Source organism: Chlorocebus sabaeus, chromosome X, assembly GCF_047675955.1.
Source record: "Chlorocebus sabaeus isolate Y175 chromosome X, mChlSab1.0.hap1, whole genome shotgun sequence".
Taxonomy (NCBI): domain Eukaryota; kingdom Metazoa; phylum Chordata; class Mammalia; order Primates; family Cercopithecidae; genus Chlorocebus; species Chlorocebus sabaeus.
In genome coordinates this window covers 139,536,690-139,547,328 of record NC_132933.1, presented here as the reverse complement: position 1 = coordinate 139,547,328, position 10,639 = coordinate 139,536,690, and positions in this window count along the sequence as shown.

The following is a 10,639-nucleotide window of genomic DNA, read 5'->3' as shown; positions in this document are numbered from 1 at the left end:
GAGCAAGACTCCATCTCAGAAAAAAAAAGAAAAGAAGAAAAAAGAAACCCTTTCTCACACATACTTGAGCAATAAGGATGTATTTCATCTACTAAAACACCATGTCCAGTGCTCAAGTTGTCTATAGACCATCAACAGTTCATTAATGGCAAAAACTCAGACTTTCTCAGACCCTCCTTTCTACCTTCCTCAGCATCAGCTTCCCCCTAAAGCAGTTTTCCTCACGGTCACTGAATGGCTGCTGGAAGAAATCACATCTAGAAGCTACACACAAGAGAGAGGAGATAGAAACATTTCACCCACGCGCAAGTTGTAAGTCCTTCCTCAGTTTGCAAAAAACATGGGCCAAGGACTTGATGGACTAACAGTGGGGAAGTCACCTCAGGAGCTCTGATGAGGATATCAGAACAAAATCAAGGTTTGTTAGTAATGAGGAAAAGAGAAACAGGCAAGAAAGTAATACTCTGAAAAGCAGCTCAACAGAAGAAAATCTAGCACTGCAATGCATTTCCACAGACCCATGAACTGTTTCAGGTTCAGATTTGCAAACCTGATAACTGGGCATAAGTAATATCTCCTAACACTTAGCTTTGCCATCTGTTGCTGACATAACAATTTTACATAATACCGAAAATGCCAGATGGAAGCTATACATCAGCCATGTCCAAGATGTTTCATGCTCACATATATGAATAGCTTTGTTCCATGCACTGTTGAGTTCTTAGTTCTCCACTTATAATTCTGGCCATTGATGGAGAAGGACAATCCAAAACTTCCCAATCACATGCCTCCTTGATGTTTGGAAAGCTGTGCACACTGCTGGCCTCAGAATTTCTATCCAGGATAGACTTAGAAGCTACAATATATTTGGAGCTAGGGGGTGGGGAAGGGATGGCACACATATTTGAAACTGTGTTTGCACAGCAAATACAGTTTTTAGTTTAGAATTTATATAATGGTAAAAAAGAATAGCAAAATTTTCTAAAGATTTTTTTAAAATTTTTACTCTATGTAAGATTGAAAAAATGCCAGTCATCCTTATCATAGACTAAGAAGTCAGGGAATAGCTATTGCTATGGAGCAAAGGTAATGGAAGAGGTACTAAGGGAAATAAGATTCCTACATAAACCTCCCACCAGCTTATAGAGACTGGGCATGGTGGCTCATGCCTGTAATCCTAGCACTTTGGGAAGCCAAGGTGGGTGGATCGCTTGAGCTCAGGAGTTCGAGACCAGCCTGGGTAACATGATGAAACTTCATCTCTATAAAAAATAGAAAATACTACCCAGGTGTGGTGACACGCTACTGTGGTCCCAGCTACTCGGGAGGCAGTGGCGGGAGGATCACCTGGGCCCAGGGAGGTCTGAGCTGCAGTGAGCTGTGTTCATGCCACTACACTCCAACCCCGGTGACAGAACAAAACCCCTGTCTCTAAAAAAAATAAAATGTATAAAGTACAATCAACAATTTCCCCATTTTTATTGATAGATGTTTTAAACATGTATTAACATACAGAGTGATATAACAGATAACCATGTGCTCAACACTCAGATGTATCAGATGTTAACATTTTGACATTCCCCAGGCCCTCTTCCTGGTTTATACCCTTCCTCTTGCTATAGAGATGACCCCCATCTGGATCAATCTTCTCCATATTTTGCACTCTTACCATAAAAGCATGTATCCACAGTAAGACTCTAGTTTTGAAAATGGCATCCTATCAGGCATTATGAGGAGCTTGCCTTTTCACTGGTTGTTTTGATGAATCTTACCTATGTTGCTCTAGTTCCCTCGTTTGATTTGCTCTGTAATATTCCATCGCTGAATATAGTACAATCTACATATCTATTGTTCGGTTGATGAACATTTAAGTTACTTCCATTTTTCACCATTACAAACATGCTGCAAAAACCAATCTGGTGTGTGATTCCCTGTGCACATGTCAGATAACCTCTGTAGGTTACAGATTCACAAAGGTGGAGTGAGAAATTTCATTCCAGCATGATTTATCAACTTATAGCACCAGTGTATGAAAGTTTCTTTTCCTTCATTTTGCAAATCTGTTGGCTGTGAAATGGCATATTCTTGTTTAGTTTGCATTTCCTAAAAACTAGAGAAATAGAGTAACATTCCATTCATTTGGCATTCAAGTTTCCTCTTTTGTGAATTTGCTTTTTCATATATTTTGCCCATTTGGGGTATTTGTCTTTTTCTTGCTGAATTGTAAACATTTTTTTACATATTTTAGATACTAACATGTGTTGATTATATGCATTGCAAATATCTTCTTCCTGTCTATAATTCCTTTTAATTTTAAGGTCCTTTTTTCTTGTATTTAAGTTTATAATTTTAGTGTAGTTATATTTGTCTATCTTTTCCTTAATTAAGGGTTTTGTTTTCTTGTGCTTGTCTGTAGAAGAGTTAAGATTGTAAAGATATTCTCCTTTATTTTATTCCAGAAGTTTACATGGTTTCTTTTGACATTTAAATCTTTGTCTGGAATTTATCTTTGTGTGGTATAAGCTAGTGACTTAATTTTCTTTTCGGAAGAATAACTAATTTCTCAGACTTGTTTGTCGAATAGTTTATACTTTCCCAACTGATTTGTAAGATCTTCTCTGTCACACATCAAATCTCTATATATGCCTGGATCTGTTTTGTCCAACTCTGCACAAATAGCATGCTATCTAAATTATTATATTTTAAAAAATAAGTCTCGATATTTGGTCGGGCAAGTTTCATGTGTCTTAGCTATTATGGTCTCTTTTTCATCTATATGAATGTTAAGGTCAGCTCATCAGTTTCCACAGAAAATCCTGTCTAGATTTTGATTTGAATTACATTGCATTTGTAGATTAGTTTGAAAAGCATCATCTTCCCGATCTTGTCTTTCCTTTCATGAACTTGCTATATTTCTGCTTATATTTAGGCCATCTTACGTATCTTTCAGTACTCTTTTGTATTTTTCTCCATAAAAGATTTTGCATACCTTGTATAAATGTATTCTTAGGCATATTACAGGTCATATAACGATGGTAAATGAGAATTTTATTCTAAAATATTTTCTATGCCTATCAACATTTTCTCCACTATTTTTGCTTTTATGTTTTACACCTAATTCTTTTTTTTTTTTTTTTTTTTTTTTTTTTTGAGATGCAGCTTCTCTCTTGTTGCCCAGGCTGGAGTGCAATGGCGCGATCTTGGCTCACCACAACCTCCACCTCCCGGGTTCAAGCGATTGATTCTCCTGCCTCAGCCTCCAGAATAGCTGGGATTACAGGCCTGCGCCACCACACCCAGCTAATTTTGTATTTTTAGTAGAGACGGGGTTTCTCCATGTTGGTCAGGCTGGTCTCGAACTCCCGACCTCAGGTGATCCTCCTGCCTCAGCCTCCCAAAGTGCTGGGATAACAGGTGTGAGCCACCATGCCCGACCTGCTTTTATGTTTTATACCTAATTCTTAAAAGTATTTGCATTTTATTCTTTGCATGATGTGAGATCTGAATGTAACACTTTCCCCCAGAGTCAATTATTTTCAACTCTTTGACAACAATCTCTTGACCCATTGGTTTGTGAGTCTTCCTTTATTATCTGTTATCTTCTCATATATCAGGACTCTTTTTCTACAATCACTTTCTTTTCGTTGATGATATATATTCATTTCCATGCCAGTATATGATCTCATTTCTGTAGTTTTTAATGTGTCTGTGTGTGTTTGTGTGTGTATACGTAAACACAAAATGTAGAACAATGAAATAATGTGTCTCTTTCTAAAAGAAGTATTAAGAGGCAGGAAGCTTGAGGCCAGGAGTTTGAGACTGCAGTGTGCTACTATGATTGCACCTGTGAATAGCCACTATACTCCAAACTGAGAAACACATTCAGCACATTCAGGTCCCATCTCATGCTTTCTTTTTTTTTCTTTTTTTTTTGTTTTTTGAGCCTGAGTCTCATTCTGTTGCCCAGCCTGGAGTGCAGTGGTGTGATCTCTGCTTACTGCAACTTCCGCCTCCCAGGTTCAAGCGATTCTCCTGTCTCAGCCTTCTGAGTAGCTGGGATTACAGGTGCGCCACCATGCCTGCCTAATTTTTATATTTTTAGTAGAAACGGGGTTTCACCATGTTGGCCAGGCTGGTCTCGGACTCCTGACCTCAAACAATCCGCCTGCCTCAGCCTCCCAAAATGCTGGGATTACAGGCGTGAGCCACCACACCTGGCCCGAGGTCGCATCTCTAAAAAAATAAAAAGTATTGAACCAGGGTCCTCTCACATAATTTTTCAAAATTTATATTGTGCTTTAATCAGAGCAGCTCAATTAATTACTCTTGGAGTGTGTTAAACCAATATGCTAATTTGGGAAAAATTTACCTCGATAATATTCAGTCTTCTTATTCTGTGTTCATTCAATCATCTTATTCTATATTCATTTATTCATGTTTTCTTTTAACTCTCTCAGTAGCAGTTTGTAATTTTCGTCACACAGATTCAGTTTTAAAATTAACATTATGTCTAGACATTTTAGGGTGGAGTCTTGTTTCCCCCCAACACCTCATGTATCTTGGTTAGTTACTTCAGGGAGAGCAGGAGAGCTGGTTACTTTTGTTCACTTATCTTTAACCAGCCATTTTACTAAACTCCCATAAAGATAGCCACTTTTTAATTATCTTGGGGCTTCTCAGTAGGCAATTATATCATCTCTAATAATACTTTTTGTTTTCTCATTTCCAATAGCCATGTCCCTATATCTGTTTTAGAATTGTATTAACTAATACAATGGCAGTAAGGATCTTTGTTTTCTTTCTGATTTTATGGGATCCTGTTTCTATTTTGGTTCTTTGTCCTGTAGTGTGGGTGCTCATTAAAGGACTTCCTTTGTGTTTTGTCTGGATTATTCTCCAGGCAGCTGGTAAGCTCCTTGTGAAGACAGCCCATCCTGTTCTAACATGTTTGATACTCTGTGTCTGGTCTCTGCAGCTCCTGGCACACAGCAGGGAACTTGACTAGGGCCTGAAAGAATGTGCCTTATGCTAGATTCTTGGGAGGCCCTAAAAGATCTGCACTGCTGCTTTCTGGATGTGGCCTTGTGTTTAGAAACATCTGCTCTCCTAGAAGTCTGGGGTTCCTATTCCAGCTTTGAGCAGACACTTGGGTTTCCCTCACAGGCTACTGTCTGTTGTTGACCACATACTCAGGAAAAAATGAAAATTGCAGCAATTATGTCAGTAGGGTTCCAGTATTGACAAACTGAGAGATTCTAAACAGAAAATAAAGAGATTCTAAACAGAAATACTTACTCGTTATAAAATAGCACATGCAAATTTCCCACCAATCCCATCGCCAGAGGTAAACACCACTAACAATTTAGGGTTTGTGTTTATGCGCACTTGTACACATAAATACATGCATTTCTAGATGTGTGTTCTATGCTTTTCAAACATATGCATGTTTGAATAATGTGAGCCCATTTGTGTAACTTCTTTCCAATTTTATGTAAATATTGTTTATTCGTTTTAACAGTTATATATGCCACCATATGGCTAGACTATAATCATCCTTTCTCCTATTAATATATATTTCTAGTTTGTTTTCTTGTGTCTTAAACCAACATTTATTTAGGATAGATTTCTAGAAGTAGGTTGTCGAAGTATAAGGTAAATTTTTTTTTTTAATTTAGCTTAATTTTAGCATACTTTCAATTCATTCTTTGACCATAAAAATTTAGAGTCTGGTCCATGAACCATGACTTATTGGTCTATGGTAAGTACAGACATTAAGATTAAGTGTTTAGAAGTATTTATCATAATTTGATATTTCTATGATATCCAAACATGATTTTTATATTTTACAAAAGCATCGGACTAAAAAGAAATACCTGATTATTTTAAAATAACAACAATAGTAATGCTAAAACAAATTGTGGAAAAGGCCCATTTGAACAATATGGGTTAAGTGATGCCAAAAGCTTTTCACTGCGAAAATCAATATATTTTAGGATTAGTGTCTTAGAAGACATATGAGGAATAAATGAAAAAAAAAGTTATTTTTAAAATATGATGTTGAAAACAATATGCTGCATTTGACCAGTTATATAATAATTTCTTATCAGAAGAAAAAATAAAAGGACCTGATTCTGCACCATGAATAATTGGGAAGCACTGCTTCCATGAGCAGTCAAAGGGAGTTTCCATTTTCTTTTCTAAATCCTCATCTCTAGCTCATATTGTCAAAAATTAAAATGTTTGTTTTATAATCTGTTGGTGATAAACACTCTCACTGTTGTTTTGATGTGAATTTCTGTGATTAGTAATGATGTCCGTATCTTTACTGGTTATTTAGGTTTCTTTTTGTTACTTATATCCTTTGTACTATTTTTTATTGGCTTGGAGATTTTTCTTTTTTTTTTCTGGTATCTGTGAATGTCACATTCTTATATTTGAACTCCTCTATTATTTCAGAAGTAATTTTGTTATACTTTACCCAATAAATTCTTAGTGTTGAGAGCGTGAAGAATTGGCCTCTCCTCTAGGCTTCATAATATTTTCTTATTGGGCACTGCTGGTTTAATGATACAGCTATAGTTTTTTATATTGTTGTCTTTCTTTTGCACTCTCTTATTGCTAATAGTAGTTTTTTAGGGTATACAATTTTCTCTTTCTCTATACCTCTTTCTTTTCTATTATTTCCTCACAGCAGTACCATATTTACTGGACATGCCTTTATAAACAATTTCAATTCTGTCAGTAATGCACATCATGGTCCATAGTCGGTTGACCTGCCATCATAGTCTGTATGGTGGTCAAAAACCAAAATGAAACAAAGCAAAAACAAAATAAAACAAAGCAAAACACAGTTTAAAACTGAAAAATTGCTGTTCATTAAGTCGAGGTTATTTAGAAAAGGAAATTGTTCGGATTCCCGTAGGGTGGGTCTCTGATATCAGGACTGTTGATTCTCTCAAACAATAATGCTGTCCGGTCTCTTCAGAGGCTTTCTGATTTGGCGCTGTTCCTATCCTTTGTCCGGGACTTTTCTCCACACCCTTTCTCTTAAGCCAAATGGCAGGCCAAATGAAGCCCTGAAATACAGCCATCTGTGGGTGTTGAAGTGGGGGATGATTGTGGTCAGCCCTAGGAAGTTGGACATGCATGTCACAGATTTAAAAAGTACTGCTGGCTGGCAAGCTGACGGAGAGCAAAATGTGCACATGGAAGCAAAGGAACAGCTTCAAGTGATCAAATGTCAGTGCAGACAGCAGGTGATGAGGGTGGCTCACACCACCTGCTGGAGCACAGCTGTCAGAGAGGAGCCACGTGTGGGGCCACAGGCAGTGCCAACCCAACAGGTGAAAGCCCAAAACAGAGAAGAGCCCAGAAGCTCTGAGGCAGACATTTGGGTCACAGCCTGGGATGCACAGTCATGCCTTGTGCCCAAAATGAAATGCCAGCAAGTGTTTCTCTCTCTCTATTCTCAAAAGATCTCTTCCTCATGTATCTTAATTAGTTAAGATTTGGGGTCTTGGGGCAGCCTCTTGAGTCCCATCAGACGTAATGTCTACAGCCAGGGTCGTTGGCCTGACTTCCAGTATTATGAAAGGTCAAAAAGTCCCACATGTCCTAACTACAAGGCAGGCTCCAGTGAAGACAAGCTGTTAGGTGAGACACAGTATTTTTGCAGAGACATAAAGGACAGAGGTCAGTTGCGAGGGCAAGCATGGACCCAGCACCGAACCAGCAAGGCACAGGTTAAGTGAGACACTGAGCAGGGCCCAGTTCTGTTCAGCAGCAGAGCAGAAATCACCTGACAAATCCAGAAGTCACATCAGAAGGGGTTAACTGGGAAAGACAGCTCAGGAACTAGGGTATTACACAGTCTGTCCATAGGCTACTTTTTACAGGCCCAAAGTCCCATCACCATGGACAAATTTTGATGGTTGCTTTAAATATGCTCATTCGTGAATCCAGTGTCTGATGAATAAGGTGTGGTCTCTTGATATGTGGGGGCCTGTAATTAAGTGGAATATAAAATAGTAAATCATTTTGACCATTAGCAAGGTTTCTCTTTGTTCATTTAATGAAAATGCTCAGTATTGGCAAAAGAGCAGAGAAACAGGTGTCCTCGTATACAACATATGAGAGGTAAACTGAGGCCTTTCCAAGGAGTAATGTGGTGACTAGAATTAAAACCCTTTCAACGCACATATCTTTTAATGTAGCAACTCCATTTCTATGAACATAATATAATAGTTTAAGTGCAGGCTGGATGCGGTGGCTCACGGCTGTAATCCCAACACTTTCGGAGGCTGAGGGGGAGGATTGCTTAAGCTCAGGAGATCGAGACCAGCCTGGCCAACAAAGTGAGACGGCCTCTCTACAAAACAAATGGAAAAAAAAAAAAAAAAATTTAGCCAGGCATGGTAGTGTACACCTATAGTCCCAGCTACTCAGCAGGCTGAGGCAGAAGGAGTGCTTGAGCCCGGAAGGTCAAGGCTGCAGTGAGTTGTGATTGCACCACTGCATTTCAGCCTGGGAAACACAGAGTGAGATCTTGTCTCAAAAAAAAAAAAAAAAAAAAAAAAAAAAAAAAAAAGTCTAAGTGCAAAGATGTTTGATGCTGTGTTGTGTATAACAGCAAAATACGACACCACTGAAGCAAGATAGATTCTTCACACCACTGCCCTCAGTCCCTTGCTCTTAGTACACCTATGGTGGACAGTTTCATGCATGGTCCCAGCCTTTCACTGTGGGCTTACCTTGCTGTCTCAAGGCTTTTCTGCTTCAGAGTTTTCTTGGATGCCACAGAAGGCCATTTTGCCTGTGTTGGATGTGGCACAGAAAAGTGGGGTAGTCAATATTCCCAGGGGACCACAGTCCACCAATGAGAGAAATAAATGGAGAATGAATGCTCCAACCTCTCCATCCAGAGACCATTTTGAGGACTATTCTACATGATTCCTCCAAGGGACCCCATGGGATTGAGCTTCAGTTGCCCACAGTGATCAGTAGCTCACTAACACAGCTTTGTGACTTTGCTCCTTTCCTTGACTTACTCTCCCTACCCCTCTCTTCTACTGCTCTCATATAAATTACGTGCAAATCCTTGTCTTAGATCTCAGACTTTACTTTCAAGGGAACCCAAATCATGAGTCAATCTAAACATCAGAAATAGGGGTTAGATTAACAAGGGTACATTCATACAATGGAATATAATGCAGCCATTAAAATTACCTCAGATCCAAGGAAAAAGAAAGCATATGGCCTCACAAACATGTGTACATAAATGTTAAAAGAAGATGTATTTCGAATAGCCCCCAAAACTGGAAACAATACAAATGTCCCTATTTGCATGTGAGTGGATAAATTGTGGTATATCCATACAATGGAATATTCTTCAGTGATAAAAGGGATTGAACTATTGATACAGGCAACAATATGAACCTCAAAATAAGTATGCTGAGTGAAAGAATACAGACACAAAGAATGCCTAGTATAATATTCCATTTATATAAAATTCTGTTTTTGTTGTTGTTGTTGTTGTTTTTTAAGATGGAGTCTTGCTGTGTCACCCAGACTGAAGTGCAGTGGCATAATCTCGACTCACTGCAACCCCCACTTCCTAGGTTCAAGCGGTTCTTCTGCCTCAGCCTCCCGAGTAGCTGGGATTACAGGCACCTGCCACCATGCCCAGTTAATTTTTGTATTTATAGTAGAGACAGGGTGTCACCATGTTGGCCAGGTTAGTCTCAAACTGCTGATCTCAGGTGATCCACCTGCCTCGGCCTCCCATAGTGCTGGGATTACAGACGTGAGCCATTGTGCCTGGCCCATTTATATAAAATTCTAATGAAAACTAATCTATACTGACAGAAAGCATTTCAGTGGTTACCTGGGGTAGGGATTGGGGTGGGTGCAGACAGAAAGAAGAAAGTGGGATTACAAAGAGGCACAAGAAAACTTTTAGGGGAGATGGACATGTTCATTATCTTGATTGCAGTGTTGGTTTCATGGGTATATGCATAGGTTAAAACTTACCAAAATATAACCTTTAACTATGTGTGGCTTACTTTTTGCCAATTATACCTCAGTAAGTTTGTTAAAGATGAAAAATGACCTTGGATAAAAATAATTAATGACATTAAAATTATTCATGTTAAAGTATTAGGTTGAAATAAAACGCTAGCTTTAAATCAATATTTATGAGCATAGATACCCATACAAATTCATAGATTAATGATCAAAATGGAAAAGTCCAAAACGTTGCTAGTGTTCATCTCAGAGTCTGGAATGACAACCATTTTCATTTTTTTCTTTTCATATACCTGTATCTTCCAAATACTGGTAAATATATACTACTTCTGTAAAATAGAAAATCAATAGATAAAACACAACACAAGGTATCTTATGCTACATGCTAGGAAAATGGTAGGGGTCAAAGATTTTTCAAATTTGTTGTTTTAGAGCCCTGGGAGTTTCATGAAAGTGCTTCAGGGATTATCCCAGGAGGAAAATCAGAATACATAGGCCAGTGTCTTCATGGCTCCTCTGAATAGAGCAGCTGTTTTCATTTAAGGAACAAATATGAAGGTCTGAAGAAGGCTAATTACGGGGGCCTGGGGCAGTTATGGAATGCTTTGAGGTTAAG